Source organism: Stegodyphus dumicola, chromosome X1 (assembly GCF_044657685.1).
Source record: "Stegodyphus dumicola isolate Sdum_Otavi_A_Nest chromosome X1, ASM4465768v1".
Classification (NCBI taxonomy): domain Eukaryota; kingdom Metazoa; phylum Arthropoda; class Arachnida; order Araneae; family Eresidae; genus Stegodyphus; species Stegodyphus dumicola.
Window position 1 is genome coordinate 245,083,760 of NC_140780.1, and position 20,521 is coordinate 245,104,280.

At 31.9% G+C, this 20,521-nt stretch overlaps 1 protein-coding gene across 2 annotated transcripts in view; it reads left to right on the forward strand.

The window, feature by feature from the left end:
- The first annotated feature begins 607 nt into the window (after positions 1-607).
- LOC118197486 (uncharacterized) overlaps positions 608-20,521 on the forward strand; it is a 71,442-nt gene continuing 51,528 nt past the window's right edge. The window contains exon 1 of one of the 2 annotated variants that reach the window (XM_085807377.1): positions 608-740. The gene's annotated coding sequence lies outside the window, so the exon portion shown is untranslated. Of the gene's footprint in view, positions 741-8,972; positions 9,130-20,521 lie in introns of those variants that run through there. The other variant, XM_085807376.1, reaches the window with a different exon arrangement.

Genomic DNA, 20,521 nt, shown 5'->3' on the forward strand with positions numbered 1-20,521 from the left:
CGGCCTTTTAACAGAAAAGTGCCAATTAAATTAATTGCAAATGCTGCAATTAATGCAAGGAATAATTTATTGTTTTCCAAAATTCATCCATTCAGTTTTAGAACAAACATTTGTTTAAAAAGTACTCAGCTTTTGTATATACCAAAGACATCAAGAATCCTTTACAGTTAAAACCAAAGAGATTACATACCCTTGTTATCTCGAATCTTCCAACTAAACAGATTAAACACAATTTAAACGATACGCAGAATATCCAAATAAGAAGAAGTCGGTTTAAAGTACCCTTAAAATTTTAGCTTTTCATTTTATTTAGGATAAAAATTAAATATTTGAAATTGTTTAAAATTGGCACTTTCGGGTAATAATTCCGTCAGTTATTGGCTAAAGTATTTCAAGTTTGTTCTGTTATCAATCTGGCTTTGAAGCATTCTAGATATTTAGTAATAATCTCATTTTTTCCTGCATGATGTGACAGAAAGGAAAAGTGAAAGTGACTATCATACTTTACATGTATCCCAGTATGCAAAGAAATATTTCATATTTTAACTTCTGATACAGTAACAAGCTGAAGTGAAAATGAAATTTTCTCTTTTAAAAGGGAAGTTCTGAAATGCCTTTATTTGCCAGGAGTAGTTCCGATCTCGGTCCCCCCCCCATTTATTAAAAACTCGCATAAAAGAGGAATCTTGGCTCTTTAACAGGAAAATCATTTTTTATTCTATCTGGATACTACAACAAAGGTAAGAAAGAAGCTAATTAGTTACATTTAATTAACTATATTTAATAAAAATTTTACACGCATGTACTACATGCGACTGCTATGTGAGATAACTGTACGCGAGACTACGGTGATAACAGTAATACGTACATCTGCAACCAAGTAAACGCCATTCAGCAAAAAGTTTATGGTTTAGTTTGATTTATTTGACCACGGCAAAGCACTGGATGGCTATCTGCCTAAGTGGATGGATGCCTTTGTGGAAGACTTTCTAAGGGAAGCTGGCTCGTAACCACATTTACACATGGGGAAAAACATCAAAATGCCTATGCAGCCAGCCCGTTCACCAGGATTAGAATCCCGAACCGAAATAGCAGTGTTTAGCGACTTTACATCTCGAGCGTTCCAAAGTTTAAGTCTCAAAACTGAAAATGCATATTTATTTGTACCTGATTACGTGTGTGATTATGGCAAAGCCTCGAAGGCTATCTGCCTAAGGGGAGGGATGCCTTCGTGTAGGACTTTCTAGGGAACACTGGCTCGTATACACGTTACACATGGGGAAAACCACGAAAATGTCCATGCAGCCAGCCAGTTCGCGGGATTCGAACCTTGGACCGAACTACCAGTGTTCAGCGACTTTACCGCTAAGCCACTGGTGGGCTGTACCTGATTACGAAAACCTTTGCAGATCCAGATTTCTTTATCAAAAAGGCTGTTTTGATTAATCTATTACGGAAGTCGGGAAAAAAGTAAAGTCATGAAGAGAAAAATATTCAGTATAAAAATGTGATTGTTTCTTTATTCCAAACCGTTTTCCCTACCGCGCAGCGAGGTTTTTTGCCAGCGATTTAAAAGCAACAATAGATTTATTACGTATTTTTTTAGCGATTATCTATCGCTTTTTTTTCAAGTAAAGACATTACGATCTGTAGAAACGTACCTTTCCCTCGCACCTGATAATGCATTTTTTAATGATCCCTTAAATTTAAATATATGTGGTACAGTGTAAAATCCATTGCTTCAAAATTTTCAATATTTGAAACGAAATTCCAGAAAAATTCATATTTATCAAAAGCAGCTGTTAGTATGAGGAAAGCATTTTCTAGAGTGCGCAAAAGCATACGTCATGCAATGACATCACCTTCAGTGCTAAGTCGCGCTTCCTCACAAAGAGAGATGTGCGGCTTGCCAGAAAAAAATGTACCATATTTGGCAATTTATCGCCACACTGGAAACTTCCAATGAAATTTCTCGACCGGGCTGCATTAATCTTTATAACGTATTATTAATACCTAATGAATGTCGTTATTTACTGTCTGTTCTATTGTAGTGGAATTTCTCTTCAACTAATGAAACTCCATCTTTATGGAAGTATTCATATACAATTACTTAGATTATACTGGTCACCGCTGGGTTTGCCTATCTTCGATTATACTTTAACACCTGTATATTTGCAACGTTTATTGTGTATGCTCTAAATACGAGCATATACAGGTATTAAAAAGCTTTCCATTTTAACATTCATTACAATGATCCTGATTTCGAATTTATTGGCAAATATCTATTTGTCGAAACATTCTGTTGGCTTTATGCGGAATTTAAGACAAAATATGCTAAATATTTATGTTATGTTTTACATTGACTTTTCCTTTTTTTTCCCCTTTGGAAATATTGACTATTTGGCTGTCCTGATTTTGTTCAGTGAAAATGTTAATTCATTTTAACATAAAATGCACACATTTCAAAGAATAATAGATTATATGTTAATAAGTTCGCCGCTCATATTTCAATATAAAATAATCTTTAGTGGAAATTAACATCATATGATATTTCTTGCTACTTGAATCATATATTAGATCTCTTCCTTTTATAAATAAAAGGAAATTGCGTCTCGCTATGCGGAAAGGGGTAGGGTAAATAGGTATACACCAAATTAAGTTTTAAACTGGGTTCCTATCAAGAAAAACTAGGCTTTTCTGATTTTCGTTTTTAATTTTCAACGCTTACTTTTAAAACCATTAAAATTTTAGAAGCTTTATACTATTATTAAATAGAAATCATCCTTTTATCTTGTATGTCTTTTCAATTACTATTATTTTGCAACGGGGGGATAAAGAATTATAAAATAAACTGCAACCAGCTTACCCAAAAAGAAAGATATCAACCTAGATAAAAAATGCATTCACGCTCTCTTAAACTCAACAAACAACATTATATATATACTTTCTTTTTCTTTTTCTTAAGATAGGTTCCTCAGAGCTTCTAAGTATCGTGGAAATATTTTTGTCACGTCGCCATGATGAAATTACTTACCGATTTTTCTTCCCATGATTTTATTGCTTACGAGTTTACTATGTGAATACGAATTATTCAGGATTTTGGTTTTATCAACTATAATGACTCATTTATGAGGAAATAATTCATGAGTTCTTTTGATTCTGGATTTAACACATTTTTTCGATAGATCTGGCTCTGTAACAAGTTTCTTTGTGTTCATATCCCATTCAGTACCCAATAAAACCTTGCGAAGCTACTATAATTTTAAATTATTCTTGCATTAATAAAGTATTTCCGAAACTAAATTTTACACAAATTTAGTACATGTCAAAGTTATCGCAATATTGTTTACACATTATGAGGGAAGACTTCAAAAATAAATAAATGAAAGGAATTCAAACTGGCTCCTTTTTTTTTATGCGATATGCGAACAAATATTAAAGTTCCTATGCAGCCAGCCATTTCAGCGCCGGAGATGAAAATCAGGATATATTAGTTGCGTCCCTCAATTTATTTATTTATTATTAGTCCAAAAGACGTTAGCCCAGATGGGCTATTAATTTCGTTTTGGCATTTTGCATTGGTTCACTATAAATGTCGGTTCACTTTTCAAATTGTTGCCACCAAATATTAGAGCCCTGTGTTATAAAGAAATTAAATAATGAAGAATCCATAAATGCGATTCTCGCATTATGTTAAAACAACGGTACCTACAGCCATCAAATTTTGAATAACGTATGCCTAGACCCGAATATGGAAGCCCGAACTTGGAATTTGAAATTTGTTTTATTATCGATTTCCTATTTTGTAACACTTTAACAAATTTTTGATTAAGAAACTCAACGATTTCAAACCGAAAAATGGCAACACTGTACGGAAAAAAAAAAAAAAAAAAAAAAAATATCTCCAGCGCGCGAGACTGTGTACCGGAAATTCTAAAGATATGCCCATTTTGAAATTATTTTGCGATATTACTGTTGATTTGAATTTTATGGCTTATGTGAGAAGACCATGATATTTAATAAATAAATGTAACGCACAAAACGTTAAAAAAAGGTCCCTTTGGACATAATGTAAAATCTGAAGGCTTTCAGAATCCCCCCCCCTCTCCTGGTGAGACTAAAATGAATTTTTTATTCTTATCTCATTCCAATTTATTCGTTACAGAAACATAAATCGGAATGATGATATCTTAAAATTCGACAGCTACCGACCGACTGTTAGCATGAGAGAGAGAGAAAAAAAAAATCTGATTTAAAAATTATATCGGTAATAATTAGTATTTAGAACAACAATAAACTTTCAGTTAACCTTATATTCTTAGGCTAAATAAATAAAACCCGATATTTTTCATCGGAGATGGTGGTCAGATTTTGTAATTTATAATGGCAAAGCGCTCGAACCAGAGTGCATAGGCCAAGTTTTATTATGGCACATCCTTACAGGCATTTGCTAAGCCTACAAAAATCAAACAAACATTGTAAAATTGGTTCTCCTGAAATTTACACCCGGCGAAAGTATATTAAACGTCAGCAATTAACTGATATTTTATAGATTAGCCATTTTTTAGAGATTAGTCTCAATTTCAGTTTAGCAGTATTGGAATACATGAGGGGATCATTTTAACTCTAACGGCGACGGAATGATTAATTCATCCCATTAAGAAGGTCAGTTTCCTTCTTTGTTGCTTTATATTTACCGCCTCCAGCTCTGCTTTAAAAGAAGGGGAGTGGTAAACGAACTTTCCTAGAAAATTGATTTCCCCAACAGTTCTGTACCTTGTGTCACTGCAGGGAATTTCCTCCCTTGTAACGCCCCCAGAATAACCACCCAGTTCCGGGGTTCAAGTAGAATCTTAGGAACGCAGTAACAAGTTGTTTTCGGCTTCTCGCACTGCCGAACTATAGTTTTGATGACTCCGCAGATAATTGCCGTGTCCTTAGGAGGGAAGAAGCTCATAGAATCCTCAGAAATCTAAACTCGTTTAAGCAAACAAAAATAGTTTATTATTAGCTTGTCTGAGAAATGATAAGGTATTACGCTCACTTTTAGATTCCACAAATAACCCTAGAATTAGTTTCTGCTATTGATATATTTTTTTTTGAAAACAAATCTACAGATGTACTTTGGAAATGATCCGTAATATGCAGTACTCCTAAGTGTTGAATTTGCTTAGCTGAAACTTTGCAAAATGTGCAAAACACATAACCCACTCATTTTACAAAAGCGAGGAAATAGTTTTTTAAAAACTCACGTTTTACGAGGTTCTAATAAAATGAGGATTAAACTTGTTTTATAATGTGCTTATGAGTTCCTGTTATAAAGTTGTAGATTACAGTATGGGATGCATCGTCTACGGAGGATTACACTCATTAGTAGTGATCAGAGCTTCGACCCACACGATTTGAAGGGAAAGGTTTTATTTCTGCTCGGATGGGGTATAATACATATTGCAATCTCAAAACTTCAGATTACAGCCTAACACTTCAAGCATCCAAGTAAGTTTCATTACTTGAATTCTTCATCTGTTAAAGTTACGGAAAAACAACAACAAATATATATAAGTCATAAGATTAAAAAGAAATTGCAGTTTAATTTTTGCATACAGATTCCAGTTTATTAGCTGAAAGAGTTTTAAGCTAAGAACATATGATAGAATTTCAGGGGAGTAAGAATTAGTTCCTACAGAAATTAAAGATATAGAACATAAAAACCTTACATTTAAAATGAGCTGTTCTAAATGGCAGAGAAAATTTCTGTATTATTTTATCGTAACTTGACAACCATGTGGAGATTTGTGCACCGTTTTAATTAAGAAAAGACAATTATTCAACATATAGCTGGGAACTTACTCAATTGGATCATTTGCGTGAGATTGCAAGAAGAAAGCAAATTTTGTTCGGTTTATTATTACTACTATATCGTTACTGATGACATATTCCTGTATTTAAAACCCACAGCTCTTTAAAAAACGATAAGAAATCAAGCTAGAAACTCATAGTTAGCAAGAAAATTTTCTTTCATTTTTAAGTTCCTGCATCTTTCCACATATTTATTAAATTGCTTTACATATTTCCAGAGTATTTAATACAATGCCTCATGGCAGTAAATATATTTCCTTTTACAGAGTCCTTTAAGTCCAAAGTCCAATCTTCAGACTATTTCTTTGATTACGCTGTTGCTGACACGTAATCAAGCGTCTACTGTGTGTGAAGAGATGAGGTCTCTTCTCCATTATCAGCTGTCGACGGGTTGTTTATACAAGAAACTTGTCATTATCAGCTATCATAATGTATGTTGAACCTTATTTGTTTGAGGCAGTTTAAGTTACAGCTGATTTATTTTACGATCGCGAGTCCTTGATATTCTAACGCGTGAGAAAGTTGCTTCTAGGAATAAACTTCGAGGATTCATGCTTGCGTTTATCACAAGGGAAACTACCTTCGTATTTATAGTGATCTCACCAAAAACTTTTTCTTGCGGTCAACATGATATAAGTAAGCTAAGGTAACATTTGTTTTCTACCTGAGAATTCTCATTCCTTTCAAAATAATAATTAATGTAAATTAAACAAAATTTTCTTCATTAAAATCGAATTATATTCAGTTATAAAAAGGCAGTTTTTCTATAAACATCAGTAAGAAAGCATCATTCGAAACTGCGAACTAAAATTCTTAGCGATCAGTTACTATTTCTACAAAAGAAATTTAATTACATTAAGTACAGGCACATTAAAAGCAGTAAAAGATTATCATCACATATAACATTACCTCATTAAAAATGCTTTATATTTAAAAAGAAAGTATGTCTAATTCCTTTGGGAAACAGTTGTATACTTTTAACATAAAAAACATTTAATATATATAAATAATGTATAAAAACTAAGCATAAAGACCACTAAAATGTGGTCTCATCAGTAATGCAATTGAATTTATCAAAGAAATAGAAGTATAAGTGAACAACGTTCCGACTGAGCCGTATGTTTTGCACATTCTTAAATATAAAAATAATTTTAAGAAGAATTTAGTGGTCGAGACGTTGTTAGAAATGGGGAAATTTAAACTTTTAAATATTTTATAGCTATTTTTAAACCGTTACAGCAAATTAAAGAACATAGGCTTACCAAATTTCTGTATCTGTATCAATCTTACTTTTTAAGCAAGAAGAAAGAAGATGAGGACTTTGGCGAACGCCGTTTCCTCCAATCCGTGAGGACCAAATTTCCAACTGCTGTAAAACGTTGGGCGAAAAGACTGTTACCAATTTTGACAGATAAAAATTACCTTACTGCTTGCTCACAAGACGCTGCAGACCTACAGATTCAAATATATTAAATTAAAATATATATATAAAAAAAATAAAATTCCCATTAGGAAAATAATATTCTTTATACTTCGCGGGCGTACACATAAAACTCCTCACATCGACATAACGACTTCGCAAACTGAGGCTTGGTTGCTGCATTTCATAAACAACAAAATGCATGAAGAGATTATGAGTACATTATTGCAGAAATTTAATGCTAACTTATTTTATTGTCATAATATATTTTATTGTCATAAAATAAGTTAGCATGTGAAAGGTATAATTTTCTAAATTAATTTTATGGCTCCAGAGTTTTTGAACACTAAGAAAAAGTTTGAAAAGGATGGTAGAATTTTTTTTTTTTTTTTAAATGTAATAGATGTTCCGTATAACAAATTTAAATATAAAATTTAGAGTGTTATTGTTTATTTTGGCACTGAGTTTAGAAAGGAATCGATTTTTATATTCAGTTATAAAAATTAAAAAAGAAATTGCATAATTAGAATTAAACATAATTAGAACTTTTGCCCTCACTCTTTTTTTCTTTTTTTATTTAAAGATAGAGGATAAATAAGTTCCCCTGTATTTGTAATTTATCAGTATCTACGTCTAATAAAAGATCATCAATCTACAAGTTGTAAATTACAAAGATTCTTCGTATTTAGTCTAAAACTAATATTCGTAGAAGAGAAAACAAAATTAAAAGTCACTAGAAGCTAAACTGAAAGTATTTGTCAAAATATTAAACAATTATTCAATATGCATATTAGAAAAAGTATTATATAAATGAAAAGTTTGAAATGAAGAAATTTCAGTAGTGAAAGATTTTGAACTAAAGAAATTCTTATCAAAAATCAAAATATTACCATTACCATTATTACAAAACTCTTTCAAATATTTTTCAATCAAAATACTCGTAGGGAAACCTCCACCGATGGAAATAAGTTTCAGATAAATGAATTGAAATTTAACAGGAGATTTATAAAATCTTGGTGGACCCCCCCCCAAAAAAAATGTCTTTAGAAATGGATTATTTGATTACGGCAAAGTACACTAGAGTTTAATGGAAATGATACCTTTGTGAAGAAAAGCCTTTCTAAGAAAAACTGGTTCGTATTTAAGTTACAAACGAAAAAAGCCGCGAAAACACTCATGCTTTTTTCATCGGGAGCTGAATCCTGGTTGAACTACCAGTGTTCTGATCCCCTTGGTCACTGGTGGGGGTATTGCCTTTATGATTATATGAAACAGAAACTTAGATTTATCTAGGAAATTATAGTTTCTTTTTAATGAAAATATTTAAGACAGAAGAATGCAGTTTGTACGTATGGTTATTTTGTAGCTCATTAAGTTTAGAGGTAAAAAGTGCTGATTAGAGTTGAGCAAATTCCTTTGATATAAATATAAAAATAGCTGTTTTCCAGATTTCAGCACCGATATTTAGATTTTGTACTGAGAATTATTTTCTAGCTTCTCGAGGGAAGGAAATCTCAAACCTGGTCGCGGTAGTCTGGATGCTTCGTAATTCCCAGAAGTGAGCCGTCCATCAGAATAACAATTATACCAGCAACTTGCTAGCGGCGAAAACTTGTTATCCATGGGAAACGGGGAAGAAAACTATGCTTTGTGATTGGCAGTTAAAGTCGCCATGACTCTGGCAACCCTCGAAGTTCTTACCCATGTGGTTGCTCATTGCTGTCACTGCTAAAGAAAGTGAAGACTGTATAAAACCAAGCAGTTGGCCTGCTGTGCGGTATATCTTATTTTATATGTGTGGTGCCACTCATGTGCATTGCCGTTTAGATAATTGGATGCTTTAAAATTACGTAAGTTTTCGTAATATTTTATACTAAATTTCGTCAATAAAAATATTATTTTGCGCATATAATTGTCTTATAATGTATAACGATAAAAACGACTTGTATGAAATATACTAGTGGTGTTAAGTGTTTATGAAAATTACCAGTTAGGCATAATATATAACAAATATATATAAAGATATAATTTATTCAGAAGGAAGTGTATTAATTTTAAATCACAGAGTTAGTCTCACTGTATGTTGTTTACTTTTGAAATTTGAAAGATTGATGACAGGCTTAGATTTGGCAATTTTTGCAAAGAAGGTAAATAACACTATTTTCCCAAAAGACTGGCAACAGTTTTGACAACTGGCAGCTTGCCAGGCCGGCGGATGATTGAAACTGCGGTAGCGCAATATAATACGAGAAATGAAAAGCACATGTTAAGTTTCTTCTACTATCAAAAATTAGCCTTACCAGTAGTAACAGAATTCATGAAATTAAATAGTTAACGTGCATTATGATCTGTTACTACAGATGCAAAGTTTATCTTACTTTAAATAGAATTTTATGAATTATAATTGCATACTGAAATAATTTCTTGTTTGCTGATAATTTTCAAAACATTTATATATACTTACATATCTATGCAAGTAAGCAAAAATATCAACTGAAGATGTAACACTGAAGCATTTTGAAAAGTGAAAATTGGAACACTGAAACATCTTGAAAAGTGAAAATTATTATTGCTTCTGATATCATTTCAAAATACGTCAAAACTAAGTTTGAGTTCGCATAAAATAATTTTTTAAATTTCACTGCTTGCCAGATTCAAAAACGGATATACAAATATTTTTCACAAGGTATTTTACGTAATTAAAAAGAAGTATTGAGAATTAGAGGGCAAGTTAGAATTTTAAATTTTTACTTAAAAATATCAATATTTTGTTTTTAAAATGTTAATTAAATTAAAATTTTTAACATGTACGTTTGTTATTTAGTGTTGTTAAGATGTTACAAGACGTTTATAGTTATTATAAGATGTTATAAGACGAACATGTATAAAATTTCTTGTTTAAAAGCAAAAACTTAAAAAAAATAACTTTTCCACACTCCCCTTAAATTACTCTTAATTTCATATTTGAGAGTGAGGATCTGATTTAATTATTTCATACGTATTATTAAATTAATCTGGATATAATGATTGCTAACTAAATATAGAGTGGGAAAAATTTATTGATTCGCATTGCTATAACTAGTTAATAAAGAAATCATTTAAAGAATTGAATTTTTGATAAAATATTAAATGAATTTATTCATGCATATTTAGTATTAAATAATTATTTTACTGTGAGTCTAATAATATCTGGAGTTTATATAGTGAAAACTGAAACATTTACACTTTTTGAAAGCTTACTAAGTTGATTGCATAAAAACAGCAGCTGGAATCAGTCTGTGTTTTTTCATATCTATATTTGCAAAACAGCTTAAAAGTAATTCCGTAGAAGTATCTCTCTGTCTTATTCTTAACAGTTTTGCAATTAGGGGGAAAAAAAATATCATGATAACTTTATTCAGATTATCACTTTACTGCTTTAATATTTCTAGGTTCTTGCATATTTCCTGTTTTTTTTTTTTTTTTTTTTTTTTTTTTTAATTTCTAAGTTAAATATCAAGGATTAGTGTTAAATTTGCATTCATTGCCGTGCTAACAATTTTGCAATTTTTTCTTCTAGTAAAGGGCGACTTTAGAGAGAGCCTTGTGTTTAAACATAGTTTCAAGATAGGGTGCATTCGTGCTTTATATTCACACTTTTTAAATATATCAAAACTTAAATCTTTCACAAACTAAAATTTAAATATTTCAGAAGAGAACTAATCACATTAGAAAAGACAAGATATTTTTGCATTATACCGTGATATTTTTCAGGTTTCAAAATCATTGAGCAGTTCTTAAAAACTAAGCAATGACAATTAATTAATTACGCAATTTTATTTTTAAATTAATAGCTTAATTAAGGAGCTGTTGATAAAATATATTCACTTATAAATTGCAAACAACTATTAAAGAAATTATTGAGAATTTTTTATTTAAAAATTAATAATTTTGTATATCACATTAGTTGTTAACTGTTAAACTGTATTTATACAATTTAATTTTAACGTTTATTAAATTACAACAAATTGGCTCATTTTGTAACGATTATTAAATTATAATCAATTAGCTCATTTTTTCACAATTTAGTTTCTCTATGCTTGCTATGCTAATTAGCTTTCGCAACTATGTTTTTCTCGCAAAAAATAAGTTCCTTAATGAATTGATACAACTTTCATTTTCAGAAGTTTATATCCAACTAAAAAAAAAGAGAGAGAGAGAGAAAGAAAAGGGGGGGGGGAAGTCCTCACGTAAAACAAGTTTCCGTTTCTTCCCATCTCTGAATGAAGGTTGATTAACGATGTAACAAAAATATGTGATAAATATCTTAGTAAAGGGTGCAGAGGTGCAGTGAATTCCAGAACGATCTATGTTTCTATCCATCTATGTTTATTCTCCTCTCCTGTTTTAACATATTATTTATATGTAATATTTATAAGATATTATGTTCCTTTGGCTCATTTCAAATTGAATTAATATAATAGGAACAACTACAGTCCTTTAAATCAATTCCTTAACAATTAAAAGAAATGAGCAAGAATTGTGTTGACATTATTGCATGAAATACCAATAAGTGAAATAATACAGCTAAATTATAAATCTAAAATAAAGGTGACGAAAGGCGTCTTCAGCCAAGTAGTATTGAAAAACACAGAGTTCGTATGTTAGCACTTAATCACCTTATTTTTTTTAATTATTAAATCTGTTTATCTATATTATTATACATACACACGCATAAAAAATAAAAAAAAATATGTAAACGATAAGTTATAATTTAAATTAGCAAAGTAAATTAACTTTTCCCGCCTTCTTAGCATGCCTTCGTAGTGTAATGGTCAGCACATTCGGCGCGTATTCGAGAGGTCCGAGGTTTGAGTCCCGGCAAAGGCATTGCTCATTTTTCAATATCTCCTGCTTCCAAAAAGTCCTGGTGTCTCTACAGTGGCGCCCGAACTGAAAATGGTGGTGAATGATGATTCTTTACCACTAGGATTTGGCAGTTGGGTCCCCTAATCCCCAGTCGCACTTTAAAAGGGTATTTCTCCCGCCTTCTTAGCATGCCTTCGTGGTGTAATGGTCAGCACAATCGGTGCGTATTCGAGAGGTCCGAGGTTTGAGTCCCGTCGAAGGCATTATTCATTTTTCATCTCTCCTGCTTCGAAATAACTTAATGTGTCAACACCGTCTGTATTCTAAAAATAGCAATCTCTATTTGCACTGCTTAATTTCGAGATTAATCCATGCGATATGACTCTTACATGATTCTGATGATGTTAATGGAACTAAAACGCAAAAGCCAATAATAATTTTACAACAGTACTAATTATTCACTCAAAATGCATTGAAAACCAAAACTAACTCAGTGTGAATTAAGATTTCACCCTGAACATAACATGCTCTTCGGGCCTAGCTGGATTGCTGTTTGCTGCTTCCTTCTTGCTGCAAAGTTAACCTCTTAAATGTAAACCTCTTGAAATAAGCATAAATAATGTGCCAAGTTGATTGTGGCCGTAATATGTTTACTGAGAATAAAATGAAGATTTAATGTGCTTCCTGCTGTTTATTACTTCTAAGTTTGTTTCTATTATATGTCTGTCTTCGAGTGTCATCTTTCTAACTATGCAGTAAATCCTCCTTAAGTTATAAGGCAGACAACCATCGTCAGTCCGTTGCAACTTTCTTTCATTAAGTCATCTTATTACACACACATATATATAATATAAAGCAGTTCAAAACCTAATCCAGTTGCGTGCTGAAAGCAGCAGAAATTATAGCAAAAACATAAATTAAAAAAAATATATTATTTTGAACAGATCGAGTCCAAAAACAAAACAAGGATGCAAATAAAAGCAATCCAATATATGAAAAAATAAAAATATGTGTAAATATCGAATCCATACAGGGCCGGTTATAAATTTAAAATTATTTTTTTATGGCAGCCAAATTATAAATGAGCAGAAAAGCTTAAAAATCTAATAATGATGAATATATGAAAAAATAAAAATATGTGTAAATATCGAATCCATACAGGGCCGGTTATAAATTTAAAATTATTTTTTTATGGCAGCCAAATTATAAATGAGCAGAAAAGCTTAAAAATCTAATAATGATGAATATATGAAAAAATAAAAATATGTGTAAATATCGAATCCATACAGGGCCGGTTATAAATTTAAAATTATTTTTTTATGGCAGCCAAATTATAAATGAGCAGAAAAGCTTAAAAATCTAATAATGATGAATATATGAAAAAATAAAAATATGTGTAAATATCGAATCCATACAGGGCCGGTTATAAATTTAAAATTATTTTTTTATGGCAGCCAAATTATAAATGAGCAGAAAAGCTTAAAAATCTAATAATGATGAATATATGAAAAAATAAAAATATGTGTAAATATCGAATCCATACAGGGCCGGTTATAAATTTAAAATTATTTTTTTATGGCAGCCAAATTATAAATGAGCAGAAAAGCTTAAAAATCTAATAATGATGAATATATGAAAAAATAAAAATATGTGTAAATATCGAATCCATACAGGGCCGGTTATAAATTTAAAATTATTTTTTTATGGCAGCCAAATTATAAATGAGCAGAAAAGCTTAAAAATCTAATAATGATGAATATATGAAAAAATAAAAATATGTGTAAATATCGAATCCATACAGGGCCGGTTATAAATTTAAAATTATTTTTTTATGGCAGCAAAATTATAAATGAGCAGAAAAGCTTAAAAATCTAATAATGATGATTTTAATTTAAGTGGACCGAGTCCCATAAAACCTGTAAAACAGAAGTAATCCAACGTATGGAAATTTGAACTAAAATTTTAAAAATAAAACGGGGAACTAGTTCTTAAAACCTGTAATATTAGAGGAGCAAAAGTTTTGTGCTAAGTAATGAATTTAGATAAACTTAGAATTTTAAACTGATTAATAATAAAAAAAATTATAATTAGGAAAAAAAAAAAAAAAAAAAAAAAAAAAACAGCACCGCAACATTAAATATGGTGTAGTAAAAATGGTGTAACAAAAATGAATCATTTTGTAAAATTAAACAGGAAAAATCATTGAATTACTTGAATTACAAATCCGGAAAAAGTTTCATAGCAACCGCCATAAATTTAAGTTAAAATTAAAAATCAGTTCGTTTCGAATAAAGAAATGGAATAAGAACATTGTGAGGAAACATTATTTGATTATATATATGTATATAATTAAATAAATAAATAAACAAATATTTTGTGAAATGATGCTCAGTTTATTACTATCAAAAATTGAAGAGACGAAGAAGTAAAGAGTAAATTCTCCCATGTTTATTATAATCGCTTATTATTTAAGTGTTATACGAGTTCTTGAAACATTATACTAATAACACAGTTGAAGAAGTCTTTATGTCTTACCATTAATGTCTGTTTCGAAAATAAAAAGTGGCCGGTTTCAGAGATAGCAGCTTAGACTGTGATTAACCATTTTTAGCTCAGAAGGGCTAATTTCGTTTTGGCATTTTGCGTCGTATCACTATAAACGGCGTATCACTTTTCAAATTGTTGCCACCAAATATTATCGCCCTGTATTATGTTTAAAGAACTTATATAATGAAGAATCTGCATAAATGTATGTATATTTCTCGCATTGTGATAAAACGACGGTACCTAGAGTCATCCAATTTTGAATAACGTAATCCTCCACCCGAATATGGACATCTGGAAGCCCAAAGTTGGAATTTGTTCTATTATCCATTTTATATTTTGTAAAACTTTAACAAACTCGATGATTTCAAAGCGAGCAATGGCAACACTGTACGAAAAAAAAAAAAAAAAATGCATCTTCAGTGCGCGAGACTGTGTATTGGAAATTCTAAAGATATGCTCATTTTAAAATTATTTTGCGACATTGCTGTTGAATTGAATTTTACGGTTTAAGGGCGAAGAACATGATATTTAAAAAATAAAGTAACACACAAAATGTAAAAAAAAAAAAAAATAAAAAAAAAGGCCCCTTTGGGCGTAATCTAAAATCTGAAAACTTTCAGATTTTTTTTCTTTTGTAATATTAAAATTGGATTACCTCACATTTTTCATATGCATATATATTTTTTTAAATAACAGAATTATTGTCTCCTTTTCAGAGACTGCGTGATGCTTGCATTAGAAATCGCCCTCATATGATGTGCCTTGAAGACTGTATTGTCCCTAAACTCTCATCTGCTCAATTCATACGAACATATAAACAGATGACAGCTTCTTTGAGATAAAAACACATGTCAAACTCAGTTATCGTTAGCATTTAGAGTGTAATTTTACAAGAACTGTAAGCTGATTTTAGAAATTACCAATGAGATCATTACAAGCTTCTTACGTTTTTTTCTCCCACGAAGGCAGTTTTTCAATCCCGAAAATCTGACAGAAAATTGTGGCAAACAAAGCTCGTAAATGTCAACGGAGATGTAATGTTTTTCTCCTACTTTTCTCTGTTGTGGAGTTGTTAGAGTAGGGAAAAAAGTGTGATACCACGCCCGCTAAGACCCGAGGTCAGATAGTCTGCGGCCTCTTGAAACTCGATGTCATCTTAAGAGGCCCTTTGTTCCGATTTCAGAAGAGAAGAGTTTTATTATAGCAAATTTTCTACTTGTGGGATAATTGGCCATTTTGTGAGAGTACTTTTGAACTTATTCAATTTACCATCCATTCGCCACTTCCCTAGAAAGCGAAATGAAACTGCTTTTAAAATAGATCAGTAGACAATCAGTGAAGAAGGCATTTGTGTATTAACCGGGACATGCCAATAAATCGCCAATAATCCCAGCAACTTTTGGTGATAAAATATGTTTTCAATATCATCCTATTCTTAATAGGTTTTTCTAATTTCCGACAGGTACTACATTCAAAATCACATCCAAAGCATTATTCTCTGCAGCTTATTTCTGCCTTCATACAAATTCTGCTGAATAAGAAAACGAGCGTTTCGAGTAGTTCTAACAATTTTTTGGTTGTTGTTCACATTATACTTCTGTCGGGCATTTTTCGTCATATCATATCATCGAGTTACGTCATTTTTGGCAAAATAACATATGCCCGGAAATAATGGATCGCTTCTGCTTCATTTCTTGGCGGATTTTGTAAAGGCATGTTACAAAATACAGTGAAAATTAATATGAGAAATATGGTCCGGAGAGTTTTCTGCAGGGAAAAGGTCAGCAAAATTGCGGAAACGAAGATGTACTCTCGCTTTAATTAATCTGAAGTTGATAACATTGTAATAAATGAATAAAAAGAACCCATCCTCTTTCTCTAATCCCCTCAAAAAAGGGAAGATAAATAAAAATTTCCCTTTCCTAAACGAAACTAGAACAGTTTTTAGGGTTGTTGAGCGCTTGTAGGAGTCAGAGTAATCTGTATCTGTATCAATCTTACTTCTTAAGCAAGAAGAAAGGAGATGAGGACTTTGGCGAATGCCGTTTCCTCCAATCCGTGAGAGTTAATTATTGAAACATTTAACAACTTTTTATTAAACATTTACAAACATCCATGCCTTCTCCGGGATTTGAACCCGGACCCTTAGGCACGACAGTCAGCAACGCTAACCACTATACCGGTTGGGCGGCAAGTCGGAATAATGAGTGGTACTTTTGGCGATGTATCGACGGGTACCAGTTAATGCAAAAGTACCATGAGGGATTATTTTCAAAGTTCACTTTATGGAAAAAATGAATCGACGATTATTAAAAATGCATCAGAACAGTTTGAGTGTGGCCGTTTTAAAGTATGCATATTGTAATGAACTTTTATTTTTAATCGGCTTTAAATGCGGACTAAAATAAATTTAAAGGATTTAAAATTTAAGTACTAAATGGCTTTGTATTGTATAATAAATGCTAGTTCTCCTACCCCAGCACATTGTTTTAAAACAAACTTTTTCTTTTTTTTAAATTTATTTATTATTTTGTGTGTGCGTTACGTATATAGATTGAAATAAGGGTGAGACTCAATTAAAATTTTTAAATGTGTAAGAATAAATCTTTAAGCGATAGATTAACCAGATTTTTCGTCATAAAATTTTATATTTAAGTACATCAAGGTTAATAAATGCATTGAAAAATCAGATTTTCCTTCATTAGTAATACTTTATATTACTTTAAAAACTGTCACGATTAGAATGAGGAAAGACAAAATTAAAATACTGGTGAGCCAAATCTCTGTTTAAAGAATAAAAGTTAAGTTTTAAGAAAAGTTGATACTGTTCTGTTATCAGGATCGGGTTAAAAAATGTATGTATTATGTATGCATGTATATGTTCATGTATGCGTATGTAACTACGAATGTATGTGTGTGTATACATATACGCACATACACACGTTCATACATTTCTGAATCCGACCCCGATAACAGAAAAGTACCAAAAATTGTTAATAATGTTGTAGAATTAGTTTTTTTTTTTTAAACAAGAGATATGAAAAACGTGCACTTGTCGGGACTCGAACCGGGGACCTCTCAACTACGAGTCCAGTATGCTTCCAATTACGCCTCGAAGGTATGTAGAAAGAAGGAAGAAAATACCTTTTTACTCCTCGCTTTTAAAGGGCGACTGGAGATTAGGGGACCCAATCGCCAAATCCTGATGATCACATATCGTCCACACCTTTTAGTTCAGGAAATACCTTCTAGGTAGCTACACACAAATTACACCGTCTTGGAGACTATGTTGGTTCGGGCGTCACCTAGGGTCATTAGGTTTTTTTTTTTTTTTTTATGTTGGGCCATGTGAAAAATGTATAGTGCCCTAGGCGAGACTCGAATCCTGGACCTCTCGAATACGCATCGAGTATGCTTCCAATTACACCACAAAGGCATGCAGAAATCCCTTATAATATTAATACTTTGCTAAAAAAGCGCAACTTTGTTTTATGACAGCTTCATTCACATGGACCTGGTTTCGCAAGTATAGTTATGCCTCTTTTCTAAGGCACCTGATACTCTTTTTCGATTTTGTCGTAATTAAGGATTCTAGAAATTATCATCCAGCTCTTTAAAGCATTCATATAAATTACTTCGATATCAGCTATGATACCAAGTCAGCATTCGTGAGTTTAGTTTCGTTAACACCGAAAATTTATTTTCTGTTTTTTCCATCATATACTTTACTTCCCAGAATTTTTCTAAAAGGTTTCCTTTAATTTGTGTGTTTAATTGGAGAGAATTTCTCCTATGCAATGCATTGAAGACATTTATTTGAAGCTTTGGTACAATACTGTAGGCTTCTTGCGTTGTTTGTAAAATGGACATGTTGAAAAATGTTAATTGAAATCCTCTGTAAGTAAGGAAATGACACACATATTCGGAATTTAAAAAGTTAATTACACTTTTTGAAAAACTGACAACTGTATTTGTGACATTTACTGTTGCATGATTTTCGCAGTCCAGTAGTTTTGTAAACTGAGCACAAGGCAAGTAGTGTTCAGATATTGTGATCATTTTAGAAATTGGATCCCAATGGGTTTCTGGAAGAAAAAAATAGCATTTAAAGTTTACATTTAACTCCCTACTTACAGTTTTTATTTTGAAAAGGCTTTGCATCGTATTGCAAATAAAAATAGAGCCATAAGATAACGAAAGGCTCAGCCATTACCTCTTGGCCATAACAAAATGCATGGACTTAATCTGATGTTATTGTCAGACAAGTGAGATAAGTCACAGCAACAACATCCTGCTGCAACTTTGCCTCATTTATTTTTAATGATTCTTGTTTCCACTTCAGTAATAGTTCAGTCTGTTTGAAAATTTTCAACACTACCCTATGTGTTTACAAAGGATTCCAGGAACAAGGTTCCTGGGGGAAAAAGTGGGTTGGAAATTTTTTTTCGATCCATATATTTAATAGGTTATAAAGATTTTTAAAATATTTCTCCGAAAATTAGCACGTAACTTATTTTTTCAAACCGATTAAAAATTCCTTTACTTGTTGAAGCATTTGATCCGGCAGTAAAATTTTAATCGATTAATAGATAGATTATTCGGTTGACTGTTTCACGTTAAATTTGAAGACATGTTGCTTTCTTAGACTTCACTCTCGAATGGAATCCAGTCTTTTAGGTCTGATAACTTAAAAGAAACGATAATCAAACTATCGTATATTGAAGAAATACTCATTGTTAGCGAAGTAATTATGATGTGTGTTACATAAAATGTCAGTGCATGTGCGTCCACTCGAGGGGGGTACCGTCTCACCTGAAACTGCCAGTATAAATGAGGTATTATAACAGAGAGTACTTCTACAGCTGAAAGTTCTAATCAAATAACAAGTAATAAGTTATTGCTGTAGGATTACAAATGTAGACATATTATAAAATTACATTAGATGTTTAACTAGTGCTGTGGCTTGAAAGTGTACTTAAAAAATTAGTCTCGATTCATTAATTTCTCTTTTCACTGTTTGTACGTTGCTTTGCATCAGGGGTGGATGGGGCGTTCGGGAAATATTCATACGTGCCCGAGATAGTTATCGGTTCGTTTTGTCAGCCGATATATATGACTTTAAAAAAGGTTGAAAAATGAATCGTATTTGCGGGATTCATATAACAAAAGGAAAAAAAAAAAAAAAAAAAAACTCATTGGAAGAAAAATATTTAATGGCACTCCCCCGCTCCAAAAGTGCAAAGATAAACTAAATGATAAACGTAAACTCGTCGTTTTAATCTTGTCTTTGTAAGCTCGTCGCAAATTCATATTTTGTTGGATCTAGTTCTTTACTCCATACCATAAAAGCAGAGAAATCGTAAATTTAAAGCCGTCGATTTAGTAACGAGGCTGACACTTTTATGCAAGTCGGCGACTATTAACTTAAACAAAGATCTTCACGTAGGTGTCCTGTTCTTTTGATGAAGATTGCATTCTTCATGGTATAAATTGACCTTCATAAGGGTGCCAGCACCTTTATGCCAGTCGGCGACTGTTCACTTGGAGAAAGTTCTTCACAAATACAACCCGTGATCTTAATGAAGATTGCGTTCTTTATGGCATAAATTGACCTTCATAAGAGTGCCGGACACTCCTGTGACCAATTTGTAAATCGTGCCAGTGCGTTTAGAGGAGGTGTGCCTTTGTGGAGTTCTTAAGGGGAAATTGATTTGTATTCACGTTACAGATGAAGGAAATCCCGAAAATTCCCATGTAGTCAACTCGTTTGCAAGGATTGAGCCTGGATCCTACAGCGTTCAGGAATTTTGCCGCTCGGCCGCTGGTGGCTTCTTAATGTGGAAGGAT